Raw genomic sequence first — 21,180 nt, 5'->3', positions numbered from 1 at the left:
GGAGGGAAGAGGAGGATCTTTGATTGGTGTGTAAAATGAATGAAAAAATTCTTAATAAAAAATAAAGGAAAAATATGATTTGGGGTAAGTTTTTGTAGCCTGGTCATATAGTTCTTGAGCATTAACTTCTAGATGATGTCATTTCACAATGTTAATAGGTTGAAAACATTTGGACCTGTTCCTAATATCTTGAGAAGGGAACTTCCAGGCTCTTGTGGATTTCCTTATACTTAGCTCCTCTAATTATTGATTGGCTTGCTCTGTGTCCCTTATCTGTGACAACTCATGTCAATCAGAATCAAACCAACAGAGGTTATATAGGCTCAGAACTGGACAGTTGGATTGAATAATGGCTAAGAATAGCTTACAATGGTCAGTGAATGTTTAATTGATACAGAGTTTAATCTGGAAAGCAGAGAAACTTCTAGAATGTAGCTTACTGACTGTTGTTACACAAATTGGTAAATTTGATGCTATGACATTTTGCCAAAATTGTATTCATTTGCTAGTGCTGTCATAATAAAAGCACAACAGACTAAATATAAATTCATTTTTCCCTTCCCTGGAAGCTAGGAGTCTGAGATCAGAGTGTCAGCGGGGTTGATTTTCTTCCAAGCCCCTTCCTTGTCTTCCTGAAAGCCGTCCTCCTGCAGTGTCTTCAGATGGATTCTCTAGGCAGATATCTCTGTTCTGTTCTCTTCCTTCTTAAATGAAACCTATCAGATTGCATTAGGACCCACTTATGCACGCCCATTGACACCTCATCACCTCCATCACCTCTTTTTAAAGGCCTTACCTCAAATTCAGCCATGTTGTGAGTTAGGGGAGCCAAGGCATCAACATGTAAATTCTGAAGATACACAGTCAACCCCATAGCAATAATAAGTGTAGTTGGGGTTAGTTTATCTGAAGGAGCAAAAATTATCAAACTTGTAACTCAATTGTTCTCAAATGAGGGATGAGAATTGGCTATGAACTTTTGTCAAAATTCACCTCCCTGGAGCCCCTTAGAATCCATAGACCTGGGTGTGTTGAAATACTTCTATAGAAACAAAGTGTTGGGCAGGAAAAATAGAATGGACTTAATAACTTCCAGAGCAAAACCCATAGCTGTGAGTCAGTGAGCTCTGTCTGGATATGACCGCTGTGTTTAATTTTGACAAACTTATATGTACAAATATTTCTATACAAATTGATGGTGTGGTGGATTTACCGTTAGTGGGTTTGAATGAGGAGGAATTTCACAGTGTACACAGCTAAGGTCACATTGACAAAAAGTCACATTAATAGAATGGAGAGTCACCTTGATGCTGAACCCTCCCTGCCCTGGTCTAGCTTCCTGCCACACTGACCTGCCCTTCCCTTCCCCAGCCTGTACTGTCCTGTTGAATGCTACTCAAGTTAGATTACAAAGTTGCTCTTTCCCACACTTTCCATTCACCATCGCATCCCTCAGTGTATATAGTGGAATGGAAATGAAATCAGAAGCCAGGAACCTGGGGTAGATCAACGTATTCTACCACTGATGTATTCTGGTGATAGTGACCAGTCTGTATTCTGTGGAACTCAGCTTCCTCCCATTCAAGACATGTGACATGCATAAGATAGAAAGGGTACATGGTGGTTACAAACACAGGACTGAGCCAGACTGGAAGACAACGGTACCTTTAATAAGTTCTTTCATTTTTGACCTTCAGTTTCTTTAAAGTGGGAAAATTCATAGACGATCTCTCAGACAGTTGTTGTGAGGACTGAGATCAGACATGGAACGTGAGCATAAAGTAAGGGATTTACCATGGTACCCTACCTGACTCCTACCTGCACTCTAAATTCAGAACATCCTGGCTCTATGATTCTGTGGAGAGTGTGGAAAGCAGATATCATGAGCAGTAAATACAGACTCCACTTATGTTTTACCAAAGTTGAGAAACCCTATGGCTTCTAGGAAATCATTTGCTTTGATATAGTTATATGAGTTTGGACACTTTCCCTCAATTCCTGGCTTAGAAACAAACCCCAGTGAATCAGGGTTGAGGGGTGGGATCCATGGAGAATAACTGATGAGGGCAGAAGCCTTCTGGAGGATCAATGTCATTGTTGTGGAGATGGATTAGTTATAGAGAGAGTAGGTGGCCAGAGTTGCCTGCTCTCATCCTCATGTTCTCTTGCTTGACTCATGTGCGGCGTTCACAGTCAGCTATGAAATGATGTCATAGGCCTGGTGCAGGTGCATGCTCTTGAACTTGCCAGCCTCCAGAGTTGTGAGCTACATAAATAAAGTTTCTGCATGTGTATGTATATACATATGTATACATGTGTGGGGGATATACCAGTATGTATGTTGCTCATGCTTGTTTGTGTTCATGTATGTGGAGATCAAAGCTCAATCTCCGCCATCTTTCCTTAGGTGAGATAGCCATCTTGTTTTCTGAGACAGGGTTCCTCACTGGGCTTCATTTATTAGGTTAGGCTGGTGACCAACAAGTCCCAGGTGTCCACCTGTCTGTACCACTCCAGTGTGGTATGCCCTACCATCCCCAGCTTTTTTTTAAACATAAGTTCTGGAGGTGCAGGCTCAGATGTTCATGCTTGTGTGCCAGATACTTTACCACCTCAGCAACCTCACCAGCCCTGAATATCTTTTCTTCATAGAGAAGCCAGTCTGGGGTATTCTGGTATAGCAACACAAAACAGACTAAGACAGTGGACTTGGATCGAATCTGACTCACACTCTCTGAGTACCCAGGAATCAGCGTGAGCAAGGTCATTGCATTGCAGGCGAGGCCGAGTGGTGGGCACACCCTAAAACTGTCTCTGGCTCAGTTAGCTACGTTAGAGAACATAAATGCCTGTGTTTTCCTCAGGTGATGAGCCAGGGAAACCCAATATTAGAGAGAAAAGGAAGGAGGGCAGGCATGAGGTCACAATTAAGTGGGAGAAAGAAGCCCATATATTTCTTCCTAAGAACACAAGATTAAAAAGTGAAATAGAAAAAGTAAAAAGATTGCACTCCTCCACTCCGAGCTCTGGTCCCTCTGTAACATTTGTCAGACAAGAAGAAATGGATTGCTTCATTAGACCAGGCCGAGCTCTGGGAGGGAAAGGACGTGCTGCCTGCTCTAAGTAACTGCAAAATGCAAGATCCCATTCCAACTCCAGCAAGCGACAGTCTTTTCCAGTCTTTGCCATAGAGCCACTGAACCCATGCCACTTCTTTGGGCTTTTGCTTCAGTTCCAAAAAAAAAAAAAAAAAAAAAAAAAAAAAAGTAGAGACTAGCCTTGTGTATTCCAAGAAAGGATTCTGAAAGATAAGCTTCTAGCAGGGTGGGGTAGATGGTTTAGTTGGCAAAATGCTTTTGGTTCCCCCAAACCATCACACACACACAAAAGCCAGCTGTGGTAGCATGCACTTAGGAACCAGAGACAGGTGGGACCCGGGGTTTGTTGGTTACGGTTTGAATGTGAAGTATCTCCTATTGGCTGATGTGTTTGAAGAGTTGCTCCTCAGCTTGTTGTGCTGTCTGGGGAACCAGACAGCAATAAGGCTGCAGGGGTGGATCTTGAGGGCCAAAGGTTTGATCCAGTTCTGGTTCCTGCCTGAGCTTTCTGCTCCCTGATCTGCCCAGATCTAACCAAGCTATCCGACACACGCTTCCCCGGCCACCATGTCTCCCCACCATGTCTTAGTCTTAGGCCTCCAACTAGAACAAATCCCTCTTCTCTTAATTTGCCTCTCTCTGACAGGCACTTTGTCACTTTAGTGAGAAAAGTAACCAATACAGTTACTGTACTGGTCAACTGTTAAATTCCTACCAAGTTTAAGTAAAGGCGACTACTCCTTAGATTTAGTTCCTAAGTGACCTAAAACTTAGAACCCCACACGGCCAATCCCTGCTTTTGGGGCAATGGGGCACTTACTTCAAATGGACTTGAAATGTGGGGCATCAATCTGTCATAAGTTCAACATCAGAGAAAGAGTGCCAGACCCTTGGCACCAGAGAGGAAAGGCTAGGAGGGCTCTAAGTGTGAGGGTAAAGAAGCCGGGGGAAGGGTTAGTCTTCCTCATTTGCTGCGGGCTTCCTCCTCTCTGTCTCTCTTCTCTCCCTATGGCTCTGCCTCTCTCTGTGTCTCTCTGTCTCGATCTCTGTCTCTCTCCATGTGTCTCTCTCTCTCCTCTCTCTCTTCTCCCCCATAGCAGGAATCTTAACAGTTCTTATTAATAAAATCAAACCTGAGGCCAGTTATTGGGGTGAACGCTGGTAGATCAGAGAGACAGAACAAGCCACAGCTATCTCACCTTGCCAATTCCTCAGCTGGTCCTGTTTCCTCAGACTGGAAGCTTCTGTGTTCTCATCCAGAATGAATCTCAGCTGAACTATGTTGCTCCAAAGCCTGAAAGCTTAACCAGCCAAATGCCTAACCAGCCGAATGCTTCCAGTTTCTGGTCCTCACACCTTATAAACCTTTCTGCTTTCTACCACCACTCCCTGGGATTAAAGGTTGCTTTCTGGAATTAAAGGTGTGAGTCACCATGCCTGGCTGTTTCCAATGCACCCTTGAACTCACAGAGGTTCAGAGGGATTTCTGTCTCTGGAATGCTAGGATTAAAGGCATGTGCTAACATTTTCTAGCCTAAGTATCTTGTGGCTTTTCTGTTCTCTGACCCCAGATAAGTTTATTAAGGTACACAATATTTTGGGGAACACAATACCACCACATCCCCCCACCCCATCAAGCTGACTTCCTCATGTTAAGGTACCTGGGCCATGCATTCACCATGGTTATCTGGAAGAACACAAACAATAGAATCCACAATGGGGAGATTTGCTAGCTTGGCTCATTCAGTTGGGAGTTAGGGTTTCAATGCATAGACTTTTGAGTTGGGAAAGGCACATGTTCAGTCCAAGGCATCCTCTGTCTCTCCCAGACAAGCAGCAATAGCCATCTACAGGCTGGAGAGCCAGAGACAGGGATCCAGTGCATAGTCTAAGAAGCTACAAGCCTTGGAGCAAGGGAACACAATGATGCAGCTATTGTCCAAAGCTGAAGGCCTGGGCGCTGTCTGGATCCACTGGTGTGAGCCAGGTTGAGTAGCTGAAGAACTTGGTAGCTGCTCCATAGGCAATGGCGGCCACAGCAGTGCATGCATTTACTTGGCAAGGGTGGGGCTTGTGTGCACCAGTTGGCTTCCCCCTTCCCAGCTTGTGTTCAAGTCAGTCCGACAGCCCATTGGACCGTGTTGCCCACAGTCAAGGCAGGCCTTTGTGCTTTTAGTTCCACTTTCACACATCAGTCTTCATTGTAAATGCCCCACAGACACACTCAGAAGGTATCTTATTAATTATAGACACCTCTCAGTTTATACAAGTTGACAATCAAGATTAACCATCATAGGCTATTGTAGCAAAATGCTGCAAATGGGATGGCTTAAATAGTGTGTTTATTTCTCATAGTCTAAAAGTTCGTAAGTACAAAAGCAAATCACTGGAAGATTCTGGTTAGTGCCCACTTCCTCACACATGATGTAAGAGACAGGGACCTCTTTTTTTGGGGGGTGGGGGGTGGTCATGATCCCAAAGCCCCATCTCCTGATGCAGTAGTCTTGGGAGATACGATTTCAACATAGACTCGGGAGTTTGGCAAGGAGTGCATGCAGTATCCTTCATTCCTTCCAGACAACCATGAATATCACTTAGCCATCATGCCTACTGTACCCCCACAGAGGTGGGAACTATAGGAGTATAGAGTGGGACAACTAACATCAGAAAGGTCAAGATTAAGACTTCAAAGAAGCAGGTGGCGGCCAAGGACCCCTGTAGTCTCTTTCTGGCCCTTTCCTCCTCATGACACCAAGGCTAGGCTTTTCCTGTACAATTTTATCCCACTTTGAACTTTCCAGGGCAGGAACAGAAGCCAGAAGCAGAGGACCAAAAGGATAAGTTTGTATTCTGAAATGAGGACATTGAGTTCCTGAACTGAAAAGCCTCTAGACTAGGGCCTCCTCATTAAGACACTGTAATGGGATTCCTCCCTCTGAATAGCTTTCCCAAGAAGCTGTCAGAAAGCAAATGCTGGGTGGCAGGACTTGTGCCAAGTGGCTCTTGTGGAGGTCTCAGGGAGACTCCTTAGAGGAAGTGTCCATATTGAGTCACAACTCTGCCTGATTGTCAAACTGGTCACATTAGCTTCTCTGCTGTTTGTACCTCTCAAGAGCTCTCAGTGCCCTGAGATGGCCAGTGTGCTAAAGCTGGTGGTCATGAAACTTAGCAATTTTAGCATTAATTTTAGAGCCAAGAGTCCTTACAAATGAACTAAAATGGTATACTCTTTCTCAGCAGGGAACAACACCCCCTACAGTAGTCATGTGATTTGACCAATGTCAAACACTGCAGAGTCAATATGAGAACTAGGTCTCTCCATCTCAACTCTTCTGCAGGTTGAAAGGCCAGGAGTGGGGTTGGGGAGCTAGCTTAGTAATAGAACATTTGCCGGGCACACACAAGGTCCTGGGTTAGACTCCCCAGAACCCCCAAAGAATAACAATAACAATAACGACAATAAGACCAGACGTAGACTCCTGATGGGAAAATGTAATTTTACCTAAATTCATAGATGTTTACATTTGCTCACCAGTTCATCACATTGTGGTCTGGTTAAACTTCAAAACAAATTGAAGCAACTTTAACAATGTCAACTGAAATGCAGCATGGCCTTATTCCCTGCTCTTGGGAACATTTTGTTCACCTCTCCTGTCTTCCCTTTCTTTGTAGTGTCTGATGTATTTGCAGAGTCTTATTCAAATGGCCACTGTGGTGGTATAGTTGCAAAGAGTCCCCCGCTGGTTCATGTGTTTGGACACTGGTCCTCAGCTGGTGATGCTATTTGAGGAGGTTGTGAAACCTTTAGGAGATAGGATTTAGATATAGGAAGTGGGTCACTAAGGGGGTGGAGTGGTGACAGGCTTGTCCCAGTATAGTCCAGCCCCAGTTCTAGCTCTGGTCCAAGCTCTCTAGTTTCTGGTCCACTGCAGCCATAGCCTCTTGTAAGGAGTCAAGCTCACTGTGATGCTGGGCTTGGCCATCTCAAACCCTGAACCCAAAGAAACCACTCCTCCATTTCATTGCTTCTTGCCATGTGTTCAGTCACAGTGACAAGAAATATGACTATCAGGACATCAACCACACGGTTGTTCATGGAGATACAGTATCTGAACATTCAGGTTAAATACCATAGTAAGAATGCTTTTCACACTCCAACACATTTTGTTCATCTATACTGCCTAACACGATGTCATGGCAATAGTAGATACTTCTGGTAGATTTATACTACCAGTCTTGTTTGGGAGGGGCTGAGATGGCAGGCACTTAGGAGGAGCTAGATGACCTTGTGGAGACAGGATGGAATAGACTGGCATCAGCCTGCAGGTGGAGTTAGGACCTGTGTTTTGAATGTTTAACTAGGACAGGAGGAAACCTACCAAAGATTGTAGGAAATAGAGCAGACCTTCTAGAATGTTCTGAGACTAAACATTCAGAAAGAAACAGAGTTAACCTGGAAATAAAAATTCCATTTCTAAGCCCAGGAGCAGGAATAAGACCTGATTCAGAATTCTTGTGGAAACTCAAAATAGGAGAAAAAGGGGCTTGGAGAAGAAGTGTCCAGTAGCCCTCGGGAACAGCTCTCGTATATCCTGCCTGGGCAATCCATGGAGGCTGCAGGTGCTTACTTGACTTAGAGTTGAGTTGGACAAGATCCTGTTGATACAATTGTGTGTTGGTTATCATGTTTCTAAAATGTGACCCTCTTTGCCAACTCTTCCTTGGTTGAGGTTTGGAACTTGTAGTTCCAATCATAGAAAAAGACATTAGGGACATCAGTTCCCAGTTCCGAATCCTGGTTCCATTCATAAGTGTGCATTGAAAACACACGTGCTGGCTACTGTAGCAGCTTTCCAATGTACTGGCCGTGACTTCCTTTATCCTTTCTCCATGCTTCCAGGTCTTCCACAGCCTCTCCATGCCTCATAGTGTGTAACATAAATTCTAAAATGGTCTTATAGTAAAAAACCCAGAACCAATATTGGGGTAAATGCTGAAAGATCAGAGAGACAAAGGAACAAGGCATGTCTTACCTCTAGGACTCCTCAGCCTGAAAAAGCCTCCAGTTCCTGTCTCCTCATGCCTTATATACCTTTTTCCACCCAGTCATCACTTCCTAGGATTAAAGGTGTGTATGCTTCCCAAGCAAAGACATGAGATCTCAAGCGCTGGGATTAAAGGTGTGTGATTCCCAAGTACTGGTATTAAAGGTGTGTGCCACCACTGCCTGGCTCTGTTTCTTTCCTAGACTAAGTCAATCTCATGTAATCCAGGGTGGCTTTCAACTCACAGAGATTTAGATGATCTCTTCCTCTAGAGTGCTAGGATTAAAGGTGTGTGCTACCACTGCCTGGGCTCTATGTTTAATCCAGTGGCTTGTTCTGTTCTCTGATCTTCACACAAATTTTATTAGGGTACACAATATATCACTACATAGTGCACCATGCCTCTTTTAGGGCAGAATAATGGAGTGGAAAAGAGCATGAGATGTAGAATTTTGAATTACATTTAAAGTGTAGATCAACTACCATATGACCTGAAAAGTGACCTGCTTCTCTGTGCTCCAGGTGTTTAGTTTTGAACTGTAAAAAATCAATTCATGCATATCACCCTGGAAGTGCATCTTTAGGAAATGACAATAATCATAACCATCAAAGAGACAGAAGGGCAGACCTCTAAATTCTCCTCCCCAAACCTACAGGTTTCTTCCTGCCCTGGTCAAACCTTCAAAAACTAGCAAGAGCTCAAAAGCTTTTTGGTTGTTGTGTTTTTGTTGTTTTGGGGACAGAGTCTCACTATGTAGACCAGGCTGGCCTTGAAGATTCACAGAGATCCACCTGACTCTACCTCCCAAGTGCTGGGATTAAAGACATGCGCCACAACACCCAGCCCAAAGTTATTTATTGAATGCCTGGACCATCACAGTTTCTCCATGATGTCATAATCTTGAGACTGATGAGCTTTCTTAAAGGAGCAGATTCTCCTTCCCAGTTCTTTCCAGAGCAACCAGATCCCTGACACAAGCAAGGGCTCTGGAGTCACAGCAGCAGGCACAGGGTTAACAGGATTAGACTCTGTCATGGCCCTTGCCATGTCTTCATACAGAACCTGGGCCTGGAAGAGTCTATGAAAAGGTTAAAGTTCACCTTTTCCAAGCTGTTTTAGCTTGCCTATTTTAATATTTTATTTGAAAAGCTATTTTTGTAGAATTTGATGGGAAGTAAATGTTATGGTTAAGAAACAAAGGTTGACTATTTGAACAGAGATGAGCAGAAAAATGGGGCATCTGTAGACCAGAGAACTGGCATTTACTATATGCATATTTTAGGGTAACAGAATCATTTATTTCACAATCCCCAGAGAAGACATGTTTTTAAAAGAAACAGTATGGAATTTCAAATATCAGTGTGTCTATTTGGGTCAAATATTTGTAAATTAAATTGATACATGTGTTAACTTCAGACATTTCAGAGACAGTGGAATTCAAGCCTGTTTATGGAGAATAACCTTAGAGTGTTCCAACATGATTGACCATCAAAAGGAAAAGCACCCAGAGGAAGACATGTGCTGTGGCTTCAAAGTGTCATGCCTTGAAATTTCCATGACTTTCATGGAAATTAGTCACACTAGATCGCTTCAAGAAACTTGGTCTGATAGAGGAAAAATTATCTAACTTTCAGAAAACCACAAAGCTGCCAAATGACAGAACATGGGTGGAGGTGTTGGGATGAGGCGTCTTGGTTGACTTAGATACAGATACCTTTTTTTCTCCAGCTCTTTGCTCATCCTTCATAGCAAAGCAAATTAAGTGAATGACAAGGATGCAAGAGACAGTGATAGAAACAAATGGTCCTTAACAAATGACTCTTGCTGTATCCTGAGATGTGCACAAACATCTACTCAACCCAGATAGGAAACCAATGGCAGACTGAGATAATGATATCCAAAGTCATCTTGGTGAAGTTTATTGGGATCACTCACAGGAGTAGACATGGGGAGTTACTCTCAGGAGCATGGATGGCTGAAAGACAGCTGCATCACTGAAAGCCCACCCCAGCATGGGTGAAAAAACACAAAAACTGGAGCCCTAGAGCTCTCTACAGGACTTAGAGGTAGATCATCCAGTTGGAGAATCTTTAGCAGCCCTTAAAGCTTATATATCTTGAGGATGGAGGGGCCTTCTACATCTTTTCGGTTTCAGGGGCTTCCTGAGACTTGTGAGTTGTCAACTTCCTGAGTCTTTACAAACCTCTGAGAATTGCTTGAGTCTTTATAGGTTTCCTGTGGTGGTATTTTACTTGTACTGAAATGTGATTTTTAATTGTATGTTAATAAATAAAGTTGCCTGGGGGTCAGAGCTATTAGAGCCATAGCAAGTACATGGTGTTGGTGGCGCATGCCTTTAAGGACCTGGAGGGCGGTACATACAGGCAGTGACGAGGCAGTCATGTGTTTGGGTTTACAACCAATGAGAAGGCAGAACAGCTAGACTATATAAAGACATACACACAGGAAGTAGGCCCCTTTTGGAGAGCTCTCTTGACTGAAGAGGATCGCTGAAGTAGGAAGGGTGAGGCTCTTAGCTCTGACCTCTTGGCTTTCTTCTCTGAATTGGCTCTGTGTTTCTTATTTAATGAGATGGTTGGTTACATCTACAGTTTCCTTTAGACCAGTGGTTCTTAACTTTCCTAACGCTATGGCTCTTTAAGATAGTTCTTCGTGTTGTAGTGACCCGCCCCATAAAATCATTTTATTGCTACTTCATAACTATAATTTTGCTAATGTTATGAATCATAATGTAAATATCTGATATGCAGAAAATCTGATACAGGACCCCTATAAAAGGGTTGTGACCCACAGGTTGAAAACCACTGCTTTAGAGCATCCTGAGTCTTAATAAACTTCTGTCCAAGATGGAATATTTCAGCTCTGAAGGAAATTGTTATGCAATGCATATCCTCCCCTAAATTACCCAGCCTCCTTTGAACTGGGGGCTATTCAAGTCACTATTTCTAGCCAGTGGTTACAAGAAATCATGTATCACTTTCTAGCTGAGGAAGTTAAGAACTAGCATGACCTCTTCAGTCATGCTTTCCCTGTGATACAGCTGTGAGATGGTGTCAGGCTACCTAAGCTATATCGGGCTTTGCATGATAAAAAAGATATTTGAGTTTTGAGATATTAGGATTTACTTGTTGTTGCCACAGAGCCTCTCTCAACCTGATCGATGTAATAATTCTTTCTGATTGTCTTACCAAATCATTAGGTAAAGGAACTTTTTCATTGTTAAATCTAATTGTTAATTTACAATAATTATAAATGCACTAAGACAATTACCATAAAAGTTCTACTGATAAAGTGTTTTTTTTAATAATAAGGCACTTTATAATAAATGTTACTGCTGTGGTCACTCTGCAGTTTCAAAGAGCTTTACATTACAAATCAAAATGTACTTAAATACAGTTTTCGAAGTGCTGACTATCCTGCAGAATGTCTGGAAAATGCCCGACTGTCTTCCTAGTGGCTTTTTTGAATATGGAAGCTAGTCATTAAATTATAACACCATTTCATGTAAAGTTGTTCCAAACTCAAGCATTGAAAGCTATTGTTGTTAAGGAGGAAGAGGGAAGCAGTCACAGAACATAGCCACATGCTAATGCTTGTCCTAACAGCATCTCTCAGGAGAACCTTTTTGGAGTTTGCTGGGTGAATGATTAAAAACAATGGGTTCTCAGGGTTAATATGCAGCAGGTAAAATTGCTTCTGCAGTTTTGATCCAACTGTTTCCAGATGGCTCACTACAGTGCTTAGGGCTAGGAGGGGAAATATCTCCCATTACAGTACATGGATGGAGAGAGGACGCAGGCGCTTTCAGATCATGGACCATTGTGGTAGAGAAGATACTGGCTTCTCCAGAATAGCCTTTTTAAAACTCAGACTCAGTATGCTACCTTACATGGCAAAAAGGACAGTTGAGCCAAGGTTCTCCAGAGGGACAGAGCACTAGGGTATGGAGAACCAGGAGGGCAGTTAAGGGAATTGCACATGTGGTTACAGAGGCTGCCAAGGCTAACAGGGTGTGTTAATATGGAGAAACAGGGAGCCAGTAACAGGCCTTAGTTCATGTCTAGAAGATTCATGACCAATAAAGCTAATAGTTAATCATAATCACTCAGTTCAGGCCGAACATGTGGGAGAGGACAGGGTGCTAGAGAGTGTCCTGGAGTGTCCAAAGGTGGCAGAACCTGGAGTTCTGACATGCAAGGGCAGGAGGTGGATGCAGCAAGCAGGATCCAAAGAGAGTGAAATTATCCCCTACCTTCTTCTCCCATCCGTAACTGGATAGTGCCTGCCCACACCGAGGAAGCATCTTCCCACCCAGTATGGACTTGCAGGCCAGGTGCTCAGACATGCCTGTGGCTGCCCAATTAAATGTCCAGACAACTAAGCCTCCTTTCCAGGCGAAGATAGACTACCATCTCAGTTCTTGCTGCAGCGCGGGGACTAATGGATAAAATAATTGAGACTAGATCACTGATTCCCTTAATGATGATCCCTTCATTATTATCAATTATCATTAGCTTTTAATTCTTAACCCTTCATTTAATCAAATTGGCATCTCAAAGTCATTTTCAATTTGCAAATATATTTAAGCTTAAGGACTTATCAAGGCATGGTGACACATACCTATTATCCTAGCATTTGGGGGGCTGAGGCAGGAGGAATGCCATAAACTCATGGCCAGCTCAGGTACATAGCCAGTAGCATTACCTCAGGAGAGTGGAGCATTTTCTAGTTGAAGATCAGAGAAAGGGATGTGAAGATGAGGGAAGTTCAGAGAGACACCACAGTGCTGGCTTTGAAAATTAAGACAGGAACCATGAAGCAAGTCATGAGGGGGCTGTGGAAACTGGACACATTCTCCCCTAAAGCTGACAGCTTGATGTGAGCTCATGCCAGGCCTCTGCCTTATGCAACTGTAAGATGTAAAATGTGTGTCTTTAGGCTGCTAAGTCTGTGATGATTTATCATAGCAGCAAATGAAAACGGAATATGACCATGAAAAACTTGAAGACTTCCATATAGCGGTCAGTTTTGAATACAGCCAGTCTATGATGTTGATGGTTCAGGCATACTCTTTCCTGACTCTGGCTAGAAGTAAGTGTGTGTGTGTGTGTGTGTGTGTGTGTGTGTGTGTGTGTGTGTGTGTGTGTGTGTGATGTACCTTTTCAGTAACCCTCTACCTTATTTTTTGAGACAAGTTTTCTCATTGAACCTGGAGCTTTTGTCTGAGGAATACTCTGGTCTCTGCCCCCCTAGAGCTGGGATTATAGGCATGCATCACCATGCTCAGACTTTTCACATACATTCTGGGGAGTTGAAGTCAGGCCTTTTGGGCATAGCAAGCACTTTATGTACTAAGCCAGCTCCCCAGCCTTACAGTGGCAGTATTTGATACTGCATATACCCTTACCCTCATACCTTCATAAACAGCCACCAATGGACAGCCTCATCCTACCCACATCATCCCAGGGCTATAGATGCATGACTTATAGTCTCACACACAATCATTTAAGCAGGAAAATGGGAATATTTCTGAGGTTCTCCATTCTTGACCTTCAATTATTTTACCCAAATCTCAGAAAGTTTCATCACTGGTAACTTTGTGGCTCTTATTCCCAAGGCATACGTTTAGCAGACAGCTGTCATTAGCAGTCAATTCAAAGGTGGCAATATTTTTAATGCAATTGAAATGTGATGATAAACTGAGGTCACCACAGGATAGGTAGAAACTGGAAAACTACCTCAGTTCCCTGGATGGGTTGACAGCACAGGTAGGGTTAAGTGGCCTTGGCTAGCTGTTGACTTAGCTGGGGCAGAGCATTGCCTGTGTCCCATGCAAGCGTGTATTTCCATAGGGATGTCATGTAACTTTAATAATGCTCCCAGTATGTCACAGAAACAACTTCGTTTTCTCATGTAGCCAGGAGTTCAACTGGTAGTGATGTAGTCAGAAACCTGGAGTGCTTTGTTGGAGCCCCGGCAGGCAGGTTGTTCGTCAGGAACCACGGCTCCTTCCCCACCATATTTCTTTGTATGAAGATGAATGAACAACAGGTGAATTGAGAGAGCCTTATTGTGCATTACATTTTCCTTGCTTAGACCCCTCTGCAGAAGCAGCTAGACCTAGGACTGAAGCAGTATGGATGGAGAGTGTGTCCAAGGTGCTCATTGATTAGAATAGATACATCAGAAGAAAGAGAAGTTGTCCTTTGCTGAGTGACATTTTAATTGAAAAATCTTTGTTTCTTACTATTCAACTGTCCTCTGAGCTGGGAGTTCTATGTTAGACATGAAGCCAAAATCTCAACAAATATATGTCTAGGTAGATAATAGAAAGGTAGGTAGATGGATGATAGACATCCACGTACAAATACAAACTAAATACAGTAATTACCATTTTCCTGTTTTTATCTGAAAAGCAGAAACGCACATACAAGTAATAATACTGTTACCTACTGATCATTTTCCTAAGCATGCTGATATATTGCTTTGTTGACACAGATGAACCATGACATGGGTGAAATAATTGATGTTTTAAAAATTATAAAACAGATTAGATTCCCACAAGTGCTAAAATAGAGCTAGGTAAAAATTCCAGGTTTCCTCCATTTAACATCCAGCTGAATTCTAACATGTGTAAACTGGTTACATAAAATCAAGAATGGATTACTTCCTTTGCAAATAGCCACAGTTAGTAATTAGGTATCTAGGGTAGGTCACCAAGCCTATTTATGTCATAAGATGGCATCTGAGTCTTCCCGAGATAAATGGTGTTCTTTAAGATTTAGTAAACCAAGGAACTAGGACTCAAATCTAAACATCAGAAAATCTGAATTTATTTAATTATACTAATGTATGATTAATGTATGAGCATTAAATCAAGAATTATTTATAGCTTAACATGAGTTACTAACCTTCATGAATTCCTAGTTTGCTGAATTTCAGATAGAGGGGGGAAAGCCACAGAGTGTTGTCCATTCTGCATATAAAGTACATATTCTCGCCAAGCAGGAGACCAACACAGTCATTAATAAGAGAAGGACCTTAGAGTTGGACGGACGTGTGTAAACTGTGGCATCTTTCTTAGTTGACAATGAACAAGTTCATTGCTGGCTCCAGTTTCATTGTTAAAATGGGCAATAGTACCTTCTTTCCAGGGGATACTAGCAACATTAAATAAAATTGAGTATGAAGTTCCATCTTTAAACTGCAACTGTGTGCACATGTGTGATGAATGTATGTGTACATGTTTGTGCATGTGTACCTGTGTGTTTATGTGCGAGCACATACATGTATTTATGCATGTGGAGACAAGAGTTTGGCATCGGGTAGCTTTCTCTGTAAATTTCCACGTTTTCTTCCTTCCTTCCTTCCTTCCTTCCTTCCTTCCTTTCTTTTTTTTTTTTTTTTTTTTTTTTTTTTTTTTTGACAAGGTCTCTCACCTAACCTGAAGTTTACTGATGCAGCAAGATTATCTGGCCATCAAGCTCCTGGGACCCACCTGTCTCCTCCTCTTCAGTTCTAGGATTATGGGTTCTCACCACCATGGCCAGCTTTGTATATGGGTGCTGGGGATTGGGACTCACGCCCTGAGGATCGCATGGCAAGTGCTTTATGGGGTGGGCCACCTTCCCAGCCTCAGGCATATGCTTTTCCTGCAGCTGTGCTCTGCCTTTTCAACCTCCAGCTGTGTTCACAGCAACAGCAGTGCAGAGCAAATGCAGCTTCACTGTCTGGAGAGACATGGATAGAAAAATAAGCCAGCTGCAGAAACCGAAATGCTGAACATCTTCACACATGTGGAGAGCTGAAAATGATAATTACTTTGAATTGATTATATCATGTTATAAATATGCATTGGAATATTATCCTATATTCTATGAAGATGCGTACATCTTATATATATATATCAATTGATATAAAATAATAAGACAGGTACTTTAATCCCAATACGTGGGAGTCTATCTTATGCCTGTAATCTCAACACCTGAGAGGCTGAGACAGGATGCTTATGAATTTGAGTCCAGCCTGGCTGACATAGAGAATTTCAAAGAAGTCTGAGGTTCAGAACAAGATCCTGCCTCAAAAAAACTAAAATAGAGGGCTAGAGAGTTGGCTCAGTGGTTAAGAGAGTATATTGCTATTGCAGAGGACCTGAGGTTGGTTCCCATTACCTGTGTCCTCTTGCTTACAACCTCCTGCAACTCCAGCACTCCATCTCTAGGTAGTATGACACCCTCTGCCAAAGGCGCCTGCACTGATGTATACACACCCACACAGAGACACACATACACACATCAATTAAAAATCAATCTGAATAAAAGCTAAATTAGAGTCAGAGAGATGGCTGAATGGATAGAGTACTTACTGTGTGAGCATGGGGACTGGAGTTTGGGTCCCCAGAGCTAGTGTAAAAGCCAGGCAAGGGTGACAGTTGCTTGTAATCCCAGCTCTTGGGAAGTAAAGATCAGGGATCCCTACAGCAAGCTGATTAACTAGACTAGCCAGAATTGGTAAATTCCAGGTTCAGCCACGACATAGCCTCAATAAATAAAGTAAATTGAGGTTAAGAAAAATACTGAACATCAACTTTGAGCCACCACATGTATATATACACACATGCACCAATACACAAACACACACACACACACACACACACACACACACACACACACACACACCCCAGAAGCATACATATGCAGAAAATCCTTAATTAATTAATAATAAATCATTAAAAGTAATTTTTAGTATGTCAGGTTTTTGTACCTCAGTTAAGTGCCCTTTTTCAGTTCAGCCTTGGATTTTATTTGTAGAATTCCAACGATGACACACACCATCATTGCATGCTTTTATTCTGCTGACTGCATCCGTCCGCCTGCCCCAGGCATTTAGTTACTTGAATAAAAAGGGTCCAGTCAGATGCAGCCGTAGCAGGGCTCCAACTCAAATGCATCCTAGGAATTCCAAAGAAGACGTTTTGTTTGTGATGATTTCCCTGATACAGTGTGAAAATTCCTATTTATGCACCCTGATGATGTAAATCATATATCAACTTCACAATGTATTTTTATACACATCTACTCACCCTCAAATTCCTGGTGTTCCCCAGAGAGTGGCAAAAGAAAATAATTTATAATAGTGTAATTAACTTTTGACTATGTTTGTAATTACATTTCTTGAAGTCTCTTCATGATTAGGAGAAATATTAAGGCGGTTAAATGAATGTGTACTCTGAAGTATGAAAATATGGATTTTTCCTCCTTCATTTATTTTTCTTTCTTTCCTGAATGTATTGGATTTATATCATTAATCTGTAGGGAAACATTTTTTTTTCATACAGATTTTTCTGCTTTGTGCTCTTCCGAGTTAGTACATGTGGAGAACCCAGCACACACCAGGAGTTCTCAGCATCAAATGGAGCAGAAAGGAGATCCTTTCATTTGGTGGTTCAATCATAGTTTACCAAGAACAACTACTCATAATCTTCAGGCACCTTTCCAAATTCTTTCTGACTTGGACAAAAAGTCCTTGAGGGATAAACAATGATTCTAGTTGGGGACTATTTTATTCACCCCTCTTCCCCAATCCAGAACAGTTTTCATATCTGGAGAGATATGGGGTCATCAAAATTGGCAGGAGTTACTGACCTCTAATCAGTAAAGATCAAGGACATGCTTCAACATCCCACAGCAGGGCAGGGAAGATGGCTCGGGGGCAAAGGGCTCGCCCTGAAGCACCAGGGCCTGTGTCTGGTCCTTGGGACCCACATAAAGCCAGCTACGGCTTTGTCCCCCGTGATCCCAGAATCGGGAAGGTAGACAGGAGGATCCCTGGGACTCACTGGCTACACAGTTGGTGAACTCCAGGCCAGTGAGAGACCTTGTCCTAAAGGTAGATGCCATCTAAAGAACAGTACAGACTTTCTTCCTCAAGAACACACACACACACACACACACACACACACACACACACACACACACACACACACACACACACACAAAGTTTCATTCTAGAAGTAATGGGTTTTATCTGTGTAACACAAATCCTAGGATATCTGCCAAATCTCTGTAGAGACATACAGGGTAAGAAACCAAACCAAACAAATACTTCCTTGCTCTGCTCCAATGCATGCAGCCCTGGATCACATGCTATTCATCTTAACTAGATATTATCTTAAACTAAGAGCACTGAGTGAGAGAGTTTAAAAATAACCATGGCAATGAAAATGAACACATTTTGTTATAATTATGCTGCCCTCCAAGACTCTAAAATCGAGGCAGCACAGGGTTCTTATTATAGGATACTATGTATCAGAGATACAAGGTATCGTATGTGGAAAATTTCATCTGGTTCTTGCCACGAGCTCAGGAAAAACTACTGCTTTCAATCTGTTTTAGAGATGAAGACATTGCTGGCCTAGAGACATTAAATGCCTCATGCAAGAACTAAGTGATGGGTGGGGACTGGAGTCAGACACAGCCTATTGAGTTCCGAATTCTTTATCAAGTGCATGGCATGTCACAGTGGACTAGGAATGCCTTGCATGGTGTCAGGAATAGCCACTCTATCCCACAAAACAAACCTAGACTTTCTTTCTTTATGGGACTGATGTCTTTCCCGGCATGTGCACATGCTGTCTCTTCTGCTCACACTGACACTACAAGACGTCAATGCCAACGTCAGCATCTTTGATCTAGGTGCTTCGGATTGTTGTAGCCCCTTGACATTCCCTAAGTTCTCCCTGAGAGTGAGGCAGCTGAAGACACATTGCCTGATAGACACTTGTCAATCCCTACACTTGCACTTCCTTCACATCACAATCTTACTGATCTTATTACAAAATTAATAAGTGTGTGTATGTGTATGTGTGTGGTAGGTACACATATGTATGTACACATATATGTATGGGTACTATGCATGTGTCCATTCACGAGGGGACCAGAGGACAACATCAGGCATCATCCACCTTGTTCTTTGAGACAGGGTCTCTCACTGGCCTGGAACTTGCCAAAGAGGCTAGACTGCCTGGACAGCAAACTTTCTTCCCTAATAAAGGGATTACAAATATATGTTACCATTTAAAAGTTTATCAATCATATGTGTATACAATTGTGTCACAGTGCACATAGGGAAGTCAGAGGACAATGTGTGGGAGTCAGTTGTCTTCTTCTACCATGCTGGTTCCAGGAATCAAACTTGGGTCATCAGGATTGATAGTAAGCACCTTCACCTAGTACTGACCCATCTCATCAGCCTCCATGCCCAGGTTTTTAAAGATGGGGGTTCTGTTCAGATCCTTATACTTGCAAAGCAAGCACTTTACCAACTGATCTATTTTCCCATTCCTAGAAAAATGACATTTGGGGGCTGGAGAGATGCCTCAGTGGTTAAGAGTTCTGGTTGCTCTTCCAGAGGACCCGAGTTCAATTCCCAGCAACCACATGATGACAGTTCACAACTGCCCGTAACTCCAGGTCCAGGGGATCCAGTACCTTCACACAGACATACATACAGACAAAACATCAATGCACACAAAATAAGAATAAATAAATAATTCATAATTTTTTAAAGACTTATTTTTACTTCTATCTCCCAAGTCTTTGCCAAGAGACACAACCTAAGCTGTACTATGGTTCTTTTTCCTCCAGAGCTCAAAGCATGACATTCCACTAAGGGATGCCTGCTCGACCTCAGGTACCAAGTGGTGAGAGGCTGCTTGATTCAACAGCCACAGAAGTGGCTGCAGAATAAGTTCACAGGCTGTAAAGGGTGAAGGGTTTCTCTCCCAGGACTTGGGATGATATTGATGGATCACAGCATGAAATGGTCAGTCACTTCTCGAGTCAAATGAAGGAAAAGTTGAAGTACAAAAGAATATGGAATTACAGCCAGCACTTATTTAAATGGTCTATAGGAATTCCTGATATTCAGGTAATAACATTATAACAAATTAAAAGTGAAACCACGTTATTTTTTAATAGTAGGTTGATACTAGTACATAGTATAATCCTTGAAATATGAAAAGAAGGTGCTAAATATTTGCTGATTGATTTAATTTATTGTTTTGGATAAGTGGTTCATGCACTATGATTCAGTCATACATAATTCATACACATGGACTTTTCAAAGTAATGATTACTTTAGAGGGAAATTAATCAGTAATAACACGGAATCAGCAACCTACCTATTTCCTCCCCTGCTTTAAGGATGCTAGTATCCATGTGTATCTGGGATCAAAGGAAAGGCAGAATTATACAGCTCAGTGACCTGTGCTCTGTTCTGTGGAGCAGGAAGGACTGAGATGTGCCCTGGGATTCTGGGCAGTTGCTTCTTCTCTGCTCAGTCGCTCCATCTTTGAACTGGGCATAATAATAATTAGCAGCTTCACAGGAGGGCTGAGTGGATTAATGAGCTAACCTGGTAAAGCGCTTGGCAGGTGAGACGTTCTTGAGCGATGCTATGATTGTGCTCATTAGTTTTCCTTGACACTCTGGGAGTTAGTCTTCCCAAGGAGACATGTAATTAATGCTGCAGCTCTCTGTGGTTAGCTTGCTCACAGGAGGGAAGAGCCCTGCACTTCTTCAGCCCATTGCTTGCTTTGATAGTCACTGAATGTGGGCTCCCCAGCCTCAGCACACCCCAAATGCCTTACTTTCAGTTTTCCTTACTGACAATGGAGCAGGCTACAGGAATCTCTTCAATTAGGTTTGCCATTGGCTTACAGATGACATGCATGGTTCAAAGTGAAAATGAATTGCTACATAACTCCTCTGAATGCCTCTTTGCAAACTATCCCCTCTCCACAGTACCGAGAAGCTTGCAGAACCCAAATCCTGGGATCCTACCATGGGTAACACCCCACTAGGCCTCTTCCTGAGCCGACAAGTAGCTGTTCATGAGGAGAAAACAGGTCCAAGGAACCCAGAGGCAACTGTGGGCTCTGCTGGCTTCCTGGTGATGGGTAAAGGTGATTTGCAATGAGTAGCACTAATATTACAAAGCACGTGTGATGGGTGCA

The 21,180-nt window shown here is 42.6% G+C and overlaps 1 protein-coding gene across 2 annotated transcripts in view; it reads left to right on the top strand.

The window, feature by feature from the left end:
* Frmd4a (FERM domain containing 4A) overlaps positions 1-21,180 on the top strand; it is a 611,671-nt gene that overhangs the window by 45,324 nt on the left and 545,167 nt on the right. The window lies entirely within an intron of this gene.

The sequence above is a fragment of the Peromyscus californicus genome, unplaced genomic scaffold (genome assembly GCF_007827085.1).
Source record: "Peromyscus californicus insignis strain IS unplaced genomic scaffold, ASM782708v3 Scaffold_8__1_contigs__length_139910024, whole genome shotgun sequence".
Classification (NCBI taxonomy): Eukaryota; Metazoa; Chordata; class Mammalia; order Rodentia; family Cricetidae; genus Peromyscus; species Peromyscus californicus.
This window is presented reverse-complemented; position numbering and strand designations above follow the sequence as displayed.